Source organism: Asterias amurensis, chromosome 17, assembly GCF_032118995.1.
Source record: "Asterias amurensis chromosome 17, ASM3211899v1".
In the NCBI taxonomy this organism is placed as follows: domain Eukaryota; kingdom Metazoa; phylum Echinodermata; class Asteroidea; order Forcipulatida; family Asteriidae; genus Asterias; species Asterias amurensis.
The window spans coordinates 5,432,238-5,444,133 of NC_092664.1; positions in this window are offsets into that span (position 1 = coordinate 5,432,238).

Consider the following 11,896-nt stretch of genomic DNA (forward strand, 5'->3'; position numbering starts at 1 on the left):
TTGCCCGATGAGCTCTAAATTTAGACCTTCTGCCATTTTATACGTGTAAACTTTTGTTTTTGATTTGTTGTATATTCTTTTTAGCACACAAGACCTCGGGACTTTCAAGCGCCAGTCGAGGTTCAAACTCTGTTGGCGATGCAATGTCTATTACGTCATATGGATCCCAGTCTCATATAATTGCAAATCCCAAAATTTCAGCACCGACACGTTGGCGAAGTGGGTTGGCGTGCCGGGACTGTCTCACAACTCACGACAAACCATATTGCGGTATATGGGTGAGTTCGAGTCCCGTCTGTCTCTAATAAAGGTACGTGGCGTTTTTGCTGGGCCTGTCACCAGTATTGCCTGGGGTCAGCCACGTTTCCTCCCCTAAAGGGACAGGGCCCGCGGTGCTAGGGACCGAGATAGGGGAGGATGTGCTGTGAGTCGGTCGACACACCAGAAGGGTACTAATGGCAGCCGGTAAGGTACGGGTAAACGTCACGAAAGGACTACGGACCGAAATCGCGGCGCCTGAATGCCTGACATATTGCAGCGTAACTTTTAGTATTTTTATTCTAAATTCACATTTTATCAAATGTATGTCATAACAACAGTAAAACAACAACATAAAACAATATCATACAGAATGTGCTTTAAGTTTGATTCTTTTTTTTGTAATTGCAGTTTTTACAGGGTAGGGCCTCAACAAAAAGTTGTTGTTGTCAAATTTGAGATATTTTTGCATTTCGGGCGAGAAGACGGGGTTAAAGAGGCATCAAAATGTAATCCTATATTTACTACTAAACATCTTTTAATTTTGTTCATTTTTATTTAATTAGTTTATCTTTTCTTTTTTTTTTTGGGGGGGGGGTGGGTGTTGCCAATAAGTAAGCCAACTGTTTTTTTTTAAACTTGACTTTAAAGCTAATCATGTTACACTAGAATTGTAAATTCTTATATTGAATCCCGGTAGACCCTCGTGGCCCGACAAAGCTCCGTTCTTGACGAAATGGTTGGAGCAGAAGAGTTGGTACGGGCAGTGGAGAGCAGGGTATCGGCCGAGGGGGGGGGGGGGGGGGCGGGCACGGGGGTCCGGGCCCAGCAGCACCCACAACAAAGCTCAAGGCTCAACGCTTGAGATTTTTTTTTTTTATTGGGGGGGGGGGGGCAAAAATCTTCACTTTTTGTTAGGGGGTTCCAGTTATTATTATTTTTTTTTTAATCGACTTTTTAGAGGGCAAACTTTCATAAAAAAGTTCAAGGCTCAACTCTTGTGATTATTTTAATTTAGGGCAGAATTCTTCTAACAGTGCAATTAGCAAAATATGAATTCGACATACCATGGTTGAATTTGTTGCACTCATGCATTTTTTAAATTAAATTAATTTCATTTTTTTTTGGGGGGGGGTGGGGTGGGGGCAATTAGAAAAACCAGGTTTGTTCACTTGACTTTCAAGGATATTATTTTACAATATGGAATTTAACATTTTCTGATAACCCCGGCATCAGAGCTCCGTTACTGATGAAATGGTCGGAGCATAAGGGTTGGTAGTCCGGGCTTTGGAGAGCAGGGTGTCGACCGAGGGGCCATGGGGGTTCATGGCCAATTACGCGCACGGACAAAGAAAGTTCTCCGAGGTTCTGAAATTCGGCTGGAGTTCAGAGGCAAAAATCCTCAAGAGATACAGTTAACTTTTTGCGGCGCCCGCTAAACTCCGAGAACGGGTCGAGTTATGAGCAAGCCGGCTGGTGGGTGCTGGCACCCACGAGGGTGTTGGTGACTGAACCGAGAGACTCTTTTTTGGCACATAGTCCGGCGGATTGGGAGGGGTGAGTGGGTGCCCCCAATCCATAAGATGCTGGTATATTTGTTGTTGTAGTCCGGGCATTGGAGAGCAGGGTGTCGGCCGAGGGGCAATGGGGGTCTAAGGCCCAGAAGCACCCATGGTCTAAGGCGCGAGGGTCCTGCCCGATGGACCGGGTATAAGAGTTTGTTTGACAAATATAAATTATTGTATTTTGGCAAACTACCGACAAACACGTTCAAAAGAATTATGTGGACAAAAACCTACACCTATAAATTGGAAAAGACGGGCTTATTTATTCAATAATTTGAAAGAAACAAAAAAACACATCTTTTGGGGGGCGGTGTATGGATTTTTACTTTTTTGGAGGCCTCTTTGTTGGAGGGCAAACTTTTATAAAATTCGAAACTCAACAGTTTTAATTTAGGATGAAAAATCTTCATAAAATGGAAGGCTTATTTAATAAATTATTTATCAATTGGAAACGACGGGTAAATTCTTATTTTTTTTAATAATTTATTTTTTTATATTTTTTTGGGGGGCTAAGATTTTTGTTTCCATATTCTAGTCAACTTTTTAGAGGGCTATCTTTCATAAAAGTTAAAAGCTCACCTTTTTATTTTTGTCCAAAATCCTCAAACAAAAGACATATATAAATTGGAAACGACGGGTCACTTTTCTTTTTGGAGGGGGGCCTTGTTATCTTTTTTCGGAATCGACTTTTTTCGGAATCGAGGGCAAACTTTCAATAAAAAAAGCTCAAGGCTCAACTCTTGTGATTATTTAAATATAGGGCCGAATTCTTCTGACAGTGCAAAGCGCTTAAAAGCAATAAAGAAACCCATTAGCTTTTTTGACTTGACTTTCAAGGTAATCATTGTTCACTATAGACTTTAACATTTTTTATGATTACCCCGGTAGACCATCGTGGGGCCCGCCCCGGCATCAGAGCTCCTTTACTGAGGAACTGGTTGGAGCAGAAGGGTTGGTAGTCCGGGGATTGGAGAGCAGGGTGTCGGCCGAGGGGCCATGGGGGTTCATGGCCCAGCAGCGCCCATGGTCTGCGGTGCGAGAGTCGTGCCCGATGGACCAGGATGGAGTATGTTCGTTAAATATAAATTATTGTATTTGGGCAAATTACCGACAATCACGTTGAGAAGACTTATAGGAAAAAAACGGGTTTATTTATAAATTAATTTAGAAGAAAAATAAACCCATATTTTCTTTACTTTATTATTATTATTATTTATTTTTTTTTGTTTTTTAGGGGGGCGTATTCTTTTTACTTTTAAGAGGCTTCTTTTTGGGATGGCAAACTTAATTCGAAACTCAACAGTGTTGTCATTTAGGGTAAAATTTGTCTTACAATGCAAGGCTTATTTATAACTTATTTATAACTTTTATTTATGTATGTTTGTTGGGGGGGGGTGGCTGGGATTTTGTTTCCTATTTGTTTTTAAGTCAACTTTTTGGAGGGCAAACTTCACAAAAACTTTATAACTCAACTCTTGTGATTTTCAAAATACTCAAACACGGCATTTATAAATTGGAAACGACGGGTCACTATTTTGGTTGGCCGGGGGGGGGGGGATCTCTTTTTTTTTCAATCGACTTTTTGGAGGGCACACTTTCATTACAAAAAAGTTCAAGGCTCAACTCTTCTGATTATTTTAATTTAGGGCAAAATTCTTCTAACAGCGCAATGCGCTGATAAAGGCATTATGAGTTCGAAAAAAAACCTGGTGGAATTTGTGGCACTTATTTATATCCAAGGCAAGGCTTATTTTGAAAAAAAAGTATAATTTTACAAATTATTTATAAATTGAAAAAAGACGAGTCAATTTTTTTTTTCGAGGGGGGGGGGGGGGGCTGGGATTTGGTTTCCTATTTGTATTTGAGCAAACTTTTAAGAATCTTGAAACACCACAGTTTTATATTTAGGATGAAATTTGTCTTACAATGCAAGGCTTATTTAAACATTAGTTATGATTTATTTTTATAAATTTGAAACGACGGGTCAGTTTCCTGTTTTTTTTAGGGCAAACTTTCGTAAAAGGTTAAGGCTCAACTCTTGTGATTTGCTAAATTTGGGGCAAAACTCTCAAACACGGCATTTATAAATTGGAAACGACGGGTCACTTTTTTCGTTGGGGGGGGGGTCTGTTTTTTTTCTGTTCTTTTTCAATCGACATTTTGGAGGGCAAACTTTCATAAACAAAGTTCAAGGCTCAACTCTGGGAATTGTCTAGTTTGGGCAATATTCTCCTAACAGTGCAAAGCGCTTATAAAGGCATTGTGAATTTGACATAACCTGGTGGAACTTGTGGCACTGATTTATTTCTTCTTTATCTTCTTTTTTTTTTTTTTTTGGGGGGGGGGGGGGGTAATAAGGAAACCTGTTTTTTTTTCACTTGACTTTCAAGGTTATCATTTAACAACATAGAATTTAACATTTTATGATAATCCGTTAGACCCTCGTTGGGCCCGGCATCAGAGCTCCTTTACTGATGAACTGGTTGGAGCAGAAGGGTTGGTGAGTCCGGGCATTGGAGAGCAGTGTGTCGGCCGAGGGGCCATTGGGGTTCATGGCCAATATGCGGACAAATTATTAAGTAGGTTCTCCGAGGTTCTGAAATTCGGGTGGAGTTCAGAGACAAAAAGTCCTCAAGAAATGCGGTAGACTTTTTGCGGCGCCCGCTAAACTCCGAGAACGGGTCGAGTTCGGAGCAAGCCGGCTGGTGGGTGCTGGCACCCACGAGGGTGTTGGTGACTGAACCGAGAGACTCTTTTTTGGCCCATAGTCCGGCGGATGGGGAGGGGTAAGTGGGTGTCCCCAATCCATAAGATGCTGGTATATTTTTTTGTAACCATCAACCCCTGACGCCTGCGAGCTATATACGGCTGTACTAAAAAAGTCTCCCACCCCGGCATTAAGAATAAAAATTCGAAACTCTACAGTTTTAAACTTAGGGTAAATTCTTCATATAGGGCAAACTTTCATAGAAGTTCAAGGTTAAACTCTTGTGATTTTAAATCATAAAACAAGGCATTTCTAAAATGGAAACGATGGGTAAGCATTACTTAAATACGAATTCGACATAGCCTGGTGGAATTTGTGGCGCTCATCTTTAAACTTTGTTTATTAAGAGAGGGGGGGGGGGCAATGGGGCAATATTAGTTTTTGTTAACTTGAGTTTGAAGGTAATCTTTTCATAAAATACCATTTCAAATTTTATGATACACCCGGTAGACCCCTCATGGGGCACGGCATCACAACTCCGTTACTGACGAGCTGGTTGGAGCAGAAGGGTTAGTAGCCCGGGCATCAGAGAGCAGGGCGTCGGCCGAGGGTCCATGACGTGCGGTTTTATGACCCAGCAGCGCCCATGGTCTGGGGCACGAGAGTCTTGCCCGATGGATCAGATGGTGTATGTTCGTTCAATTTAAATTGGGGGTATTTATAGGCAAACTTATTTTCCGGATCAGAAAAAGTATGCCTTTGAATGCCTGCGCCTTCTTTCCCATCGTGTGGCGAACAATGAATGCGCTCCAAGTTCGACATTACTGGGCTTACAGAGAGAAGTAAATTTCTCCATCAAGTCAATGGAGAATTGCACATTAATTTTAAGTGCGGTAGTTGAAAGTTGAAGATTTGGTTGTTAAAGACGCATTATACATTTACTTTCTAACTGGTGGTAGCAGTTGCGTTTAGTTATTGGTTTAAATCTATCTTTAGCTTCTTTAGAGGGCCACTTTGTGCTTCATGGCCCCCGGGGGGGGGGGAATTGTTTACCTTTTTCTGGAAATTATATAAATTCTCTTGAAATTTGGCAAGGGGTAATTTGGGGACGTACTTGAAGCCATGGTGTGGAAGTAATTTGCAGACGTCGGACGTAAAGTAAACGTTTTAGTGAAGTCACGTCACACTAAGATCTGCATAAAGTAAACAATTATTTTAAAACGTTTCTAGTACGTCCGATGTTTCGAGAACTGGATAGAATAGTTTATGGGGGGGGGGGGGGGGCCGTATTCTTTTTACTTCTAGAGGCTTCTTTGGGGTGGCAAACTTTTATACAAATTTGAAACTCAACAGTGTTGTTCATTTTTCATTTAGGGTGAAACTTTTCTTACAATGCAAGGCTTATTTGTAACTTTTTAATAACTTGTTTATAAATTGGAAACGACGGGTAATTTTATTTATTTATTTTTGTTGGGGGGGGGGGTGGCTGGGATTTTGTTTCCTATTTTTTAAAGTAAACTTTATGGAGGGCAAACTTCACAACAAGTTTATAACTCAACTCTTGTGATTTTCAAAATACTCAAATACGGCATTTATAAATTTGAAACGACGGGTCACTATTTTTATTGGGGGATCTTTTTTTTCTCTTTTTTTCAATCGACTTTTTGGAGGGCACACTTTCATTAAAAAAAGTTCAAGGCTCAACTCTTGTGATTATTTTAAATTAGGGCAAAATTCGTCTAACAGCGCAATGCGCTTATAAAGGCATTATGAGTTCGACATAACCTGTTGGAATTTGTGGCACTTATTTATATCCTTTTTTGGGGGGGGGGGGCATTTGAGAGCAGTGGCGGTTTTATGACCCAGCAGCGCCCATGGTCTGATATTAGTCTGAGTAGAGTGACGCAAGGGTCCACTCTGCGACAGGGGGTTAAACCTTATAATATCAAAACTTTAGATTAGTATCAAAGCAAAGTATGACAACCCATGGAAATTCTTGCAATGTGAAGAAGCTTATACCTTTAGTGAATTAATTTTTGGTGATTTTAAGAAGAAAAACCCAATGGAGGTTTTGTATCTTTTGGTGACGTTTTGAGACATGATGAGCCAAGTAAAAACAGTACACGTATTAGCTTAAAGAAGAAAAAAGAAATTCGAAGATTTGTTAGAGCTGCGCTCTTTTTCTATTTATTTATATATTTATTTATTCCAGGATTTGTTGTTGTTTCTGATGTTCACTTGTACTTTTGTGTTTATATTGTTCTGGTTAATGTTATAACTAACTTGTGAAGTATTTGTCTCACTTTGGAATAATCTTGTAAAAAACTGTGCTCTTTTTCTATGTATTTATATATTTATTTATTCCAGGACTTTTTGTTGTTTCTGATGTCCACTTGTACCTTTGTGTTTTTATTGTTCTGGTAAATGTTATAATTAACTAGTGAAATATTTGTCTCACTCAAATTCTTAACTTGGTCATCTTGTTCACTTGACTGTGTAGCCATTCCCGAATTGTACCCAGATAAAGATGTGGAAAGCTACAGGACGAAGCCTTGTATTGACTTCTCGCGCTATCTGCCTGCTTGGGTTGTCTAATGCCATACGTCGTTCACTTCTGTGGCAACCAAGTCTATGAATGGGAGACTTTTTGAAAGCTCTGCCACTAGAGGGCAGCAGACCTACCAGGTAAGGGTGCACAACTCCTATAGCAAACAATGGTAAATGCTAAAAATTAAAAAAATACTCAAAAAACATTTAGAAGTCTCTCAGCCTCTTGAAAATTGAATCAGATACATTGTCATACAACTAATCTTCAGATTTCTTCTCAATTTTTGGTAGGTCAGCATTTTGGAATTTTTGCTAATATTACCCTAGAAGAAACACTCCAAAAAACTCATGCACACCGCTTGTTATCCTTGGGGAACTCGTGTCCAGTACGTCCTGTTCCAGAACAGTTTGGTTTATGCTGGCATTGTGTTATGAAAAACAAAATACAGTTTGGCTTAATCTAAAATACAAAATCAAAAACACGCAAAACACAAGGTATTTGCTGTCAGTGACCATCACTCATGCTTCTCCTATTCCTAAGTTGTTGACATTACCTGGTGAAGAGCGCCCTCTCTTGGTGATTGGCAAATAGTCTAAAGTTTCCCATTGAACAAGCTCAAGTACATGATAATACCACTGTTGTGCTTAGATTTGAACACCAACTTTCTGCACCTTGGCTGAATGTAGTTCGGGAATCTACTGATTATTTCTAATGTGACTGCCTGAGTGTTAACTTCTTGTAAAGTCTCCAATGATTAAGAACAAGAAAATCATTAATCATATTATCAGCAAGTTGTTGCATATCTTGGGGAGATTTAACTGGTCCACCCGATTTCAAATCTCGTAAAAGACGCTCTGTAACCAGATGAGGGTTACCAAAACGACTATCTAATATTGAACGAGCCTGATAATACCCAGTTTGGCCTCCTATTAACTGGCAACCTCTAATCGCCTCATGGCGGGACCTGAAGTGTATTGCATGAGCCGGGGCAACTTCAGGTCGGAGTCTTGACATATTTTGTCTACATTAACATAAAATGACCTAATGAACTAATGGAAATGCAATGGATTATCACTAAAAATCTGTAACTCTACTCTAGGGAGATGGCTGCGGAAAATTACATGTCTGAGAAGAACTAAAATAAACGCGAACAGAACAACTAACGAGGCATTGAATTATCATCTTTCATTTTGCTTCATGATTTATATAATATGAACACATTCCCACTATTCCTGTTGACCTGTTGTTTAAAAAACGTTGTTTCAAACCTGTTCATATAAGATGTCCATTTAGTAATAAGTATACCTTCAAGCGACTTTAGCTAAGAACAAAACCAATGCTACAGGGGCTCAGGTTTTTAAAACTGTTTTTTATATATTTATGTTTTTGTACACTATGTATTTGTAACTTTTATTTCAATTTTTCTTCTGCGAGGGGGTTAAAAACGTTTTTCCTATAACCTCTTCAGATATTGCCCACGTGAGGAAGTAGGGAAACAGCTTTAATATGTCTTACATTCCTAGCGAAATTTTTCATAAACATTGCGAAATTTTGGAAAAGGCACCATCCCTTTTTTAAAATCTATTTTTAATAAATAATTCTTCTTGATTTGTGATATTTTATCTCATCATTATATATTTATTTATGTATTCTTTGTTTTTGTTTTTTGGGGTATTATTTAGTATGACTGACTGTGTGATGCAATACATTCATGTAGATATTTAATGTTATTATAACCATTACTGTCTTACATAATATTATGAAAATAACGCTGTACAAAAATTGTCCTGTGCATGCCCGCTTGAACGCCCTCTATCGGTGGCATATTCGCGTGGTTTTACCAAAACCGAGCCCCCCCGCCCCTTCGTCACTGGTCCGTGCACCCCGATGCCAAGGCCCTTCCCCTTTCCTTATACAATGCTCAAAGTTTCACGGACAACATTTCTGCGACCGTAAAACACTAAACTCCTTCCGCGCAACTGAAAAAGTAGTGCGCCTTTGCTGTATAAACATTGGAAAACGAAACACAAACACAACGAGGTTTTCCCAAGTTGCTTTATTTGGATTACTTTTAAAGAAAAAGTCTTCACTTTTGTTAAAAACGTAGTTTTTGTTTTAAATTTTCAACAAGTAAACGCCGCGCGTAGAAATATAACCATGAGTAAACGGCCCACCGAGGCAAATCGTTTGTTTTTTATTTGACGTAATTAGCACACGCTAGAACGGATGTAACTACCCTGCGACTTCTTCGTATTCCACTGTCTTAATTTGCGGCAATTTTTCTAAAATTTGCCAAATTTGTCAAGCCATGGACTAAAGTCGACGCCTTAAATTATATAGACCAAATGGATATTTTCTGAAGCTGGAACTGGACAAGTAAAAAGGCTGAATTTCGGAACTGAAAATGTCGCGCCATCTCACCATTTTGTCCCTGTGCCGTCCGCCAATCGCAGGCTGGGGCTGTGCTGCAAGAGCATGACGTCGCTGTTGTTCGAGACGATGAGACCGTACCTCCCCGTACTACTAATGCGAGAAAAGACTTTGACTTTTGCTTGACGGCGAATGTTGTAGTGAAACTTGCACTCAAATTGTGTGCACCAATGAGAGACAGTTTTTTCTCCAAGCAGAAAGAGGAATAATTATTGTCGTCCTGGTTGCCTTCTTGTGTCAAGTTCAAGACAAGGTCAAGCCTGACCAGGAGGGGTGAGTCAATGAATCAACACAAAAAAACCACCAATACTCAGTAAGGCAGACAATTCTCATGAATATAGTGAGATAATGTTTCAATATTAATTTTACCGCAAATCTTAGGTGACAAACAAAATAATGCTTAGCTCTGTGTTGTTTACCCTGGTTTATTTTGTCAAAACACATGAAACACTTTTGAAAATGTTGTAATATGCATGATACACAGATTCACAAGCAAATTCTTCATAAACTCTAGTTTAATAAATGTCGTTCATGCTCAAAATCCTGCTCGTACACTAGTTTAACAATTAGTGTTGCTACAATCATTAGTTGTACTTTTTGCACAAAATGTGTGTATACATATGCTTCAGAATTACTTTGGTCATGTTAGAACTTAGCAAATTACATGTTTATTGTACACAAGTTGAAGCCATGTATAGCCTGAATTGGAATGTGGAAGCCCTATTAGCTATTGCTGAACTCGCAGTGTACACACCTGTCCACTCACGGACTGAACAATAGGGTGGAAGGTCGTGAACTATAAGCAAACCTGGCCAACTCAACCCATTGGAACTGATGTCATTCATTGCATCAACAAAAGAAATAGTAATACAATTTTCAAAGGAGACGAGAAAAAGAGGAAAACTGCATCAACGCACCTAACAGGATTATAGGGTCTATTGAATTGCATAACTTTTATTGACTGCAGGGAAAGCTGACTTTGGAACATTCCATTTGTTTATACGCAATGCGATGCAGGACAAAACTCAACACCAACAGTACAGACCCAAACAATACACCAAACGAACATTTAATTAAGTACACTAGACTTTAAATATTAAATACATTTTCTTAAGAAAAGTTTAAACCATGAATTTGTTTTGTCCCTTTCTTAAAGTAGAGAAAACAGTCAAAGGATAAGCCCAATTAGTTTTTTGTTTAAACTCAAGTTCCAAGTGGTATGGATTGAAAGATTGAGATAAAAATTGGACGAACGTGTGGCCTCCTGGAGAGGGAATAAATGTTTGTTAAAAGAGTGAAAACTCAAAGTATTATGAAATAATAGATTTATGAGGTAAACTAAATTGTAGAATTCTTAGGCTTACAGTTTTTAGTGTATAGTTAATGATCGAGATTGGATGAACAAGTAGCCTCCTGGAGAGGGAATAAATGTTTGTGTAAACGAGTGCATACACATTAGGAATATAACAACAGAACCAAACAAAATTTAAATAAAAATTAGAGTTATGAAGTATTAGATACAATTATTCTTAGGCTTACATTTTTAGGTCTATTTCATTAATTAAAATAGTTTCTCTCCTCTCACTTTCAAACTCTTACTAAGTCGTACTTTGAAGCCTTTCCCCCCTTTTTTACTCTGTTGATGTCCTTCTGATCAATTTCATGCTGCCCATCGTGGTTGCATAAAAACCACATAATCTTTCTTGGTTCTGAGAGCATTAATGCGCAGTACCCTTGTTCTGTGATCTTGTCTCATGTACACTCTTCGCCAATAAAAGTTGATCATTCTTTGTGAATCAGGTATTCACCTGTTTGCATTTAGGATGTATAAAGTATTTTCGCACACAATGTTTAGGATGTAATAGTGGAGCCTTATTGAAGTTGTCAATAGATGAAGTGTTGTGTGTAACATTTTGTATGGCGTGGTCTGCCATCGATGTGTCGAGGTTGTGAACTAGATGCCAATTTCTCTCTCTGATCTTTGTCTTTTCAAATCAACATAACGTTCTTCTTGCATGGATTTGAAGAAACTTTGGTGGTCTGCAATTGATGTCTTGAGTTCACGAAGACTCATCTGCCACTCTCTCGCTCCCTCCTCTCTGCTCTAAGTTGTCTTGGTCAACTTAACATTTTTCTTTGTGGATTCTTACTATGAAATTCCTTCATGTATGTATTTGCCACAATCTAGTCTCTTGTTTGAGGAGAATTGCAGCATCCGTATGACTTTCCCCTTCAACATTCGTATTATAGTAATTTTATAAGGTAAGTTCATGAAACTGGTGTTTTTAAACGTATTATTCTCATAATTCTTTCCCATGCTTAGTGTGTCTCAAATGTGGGTTTATATCTTGAAGTAGCTATAATACGTTTTTGCAAGTAAGAAATAAG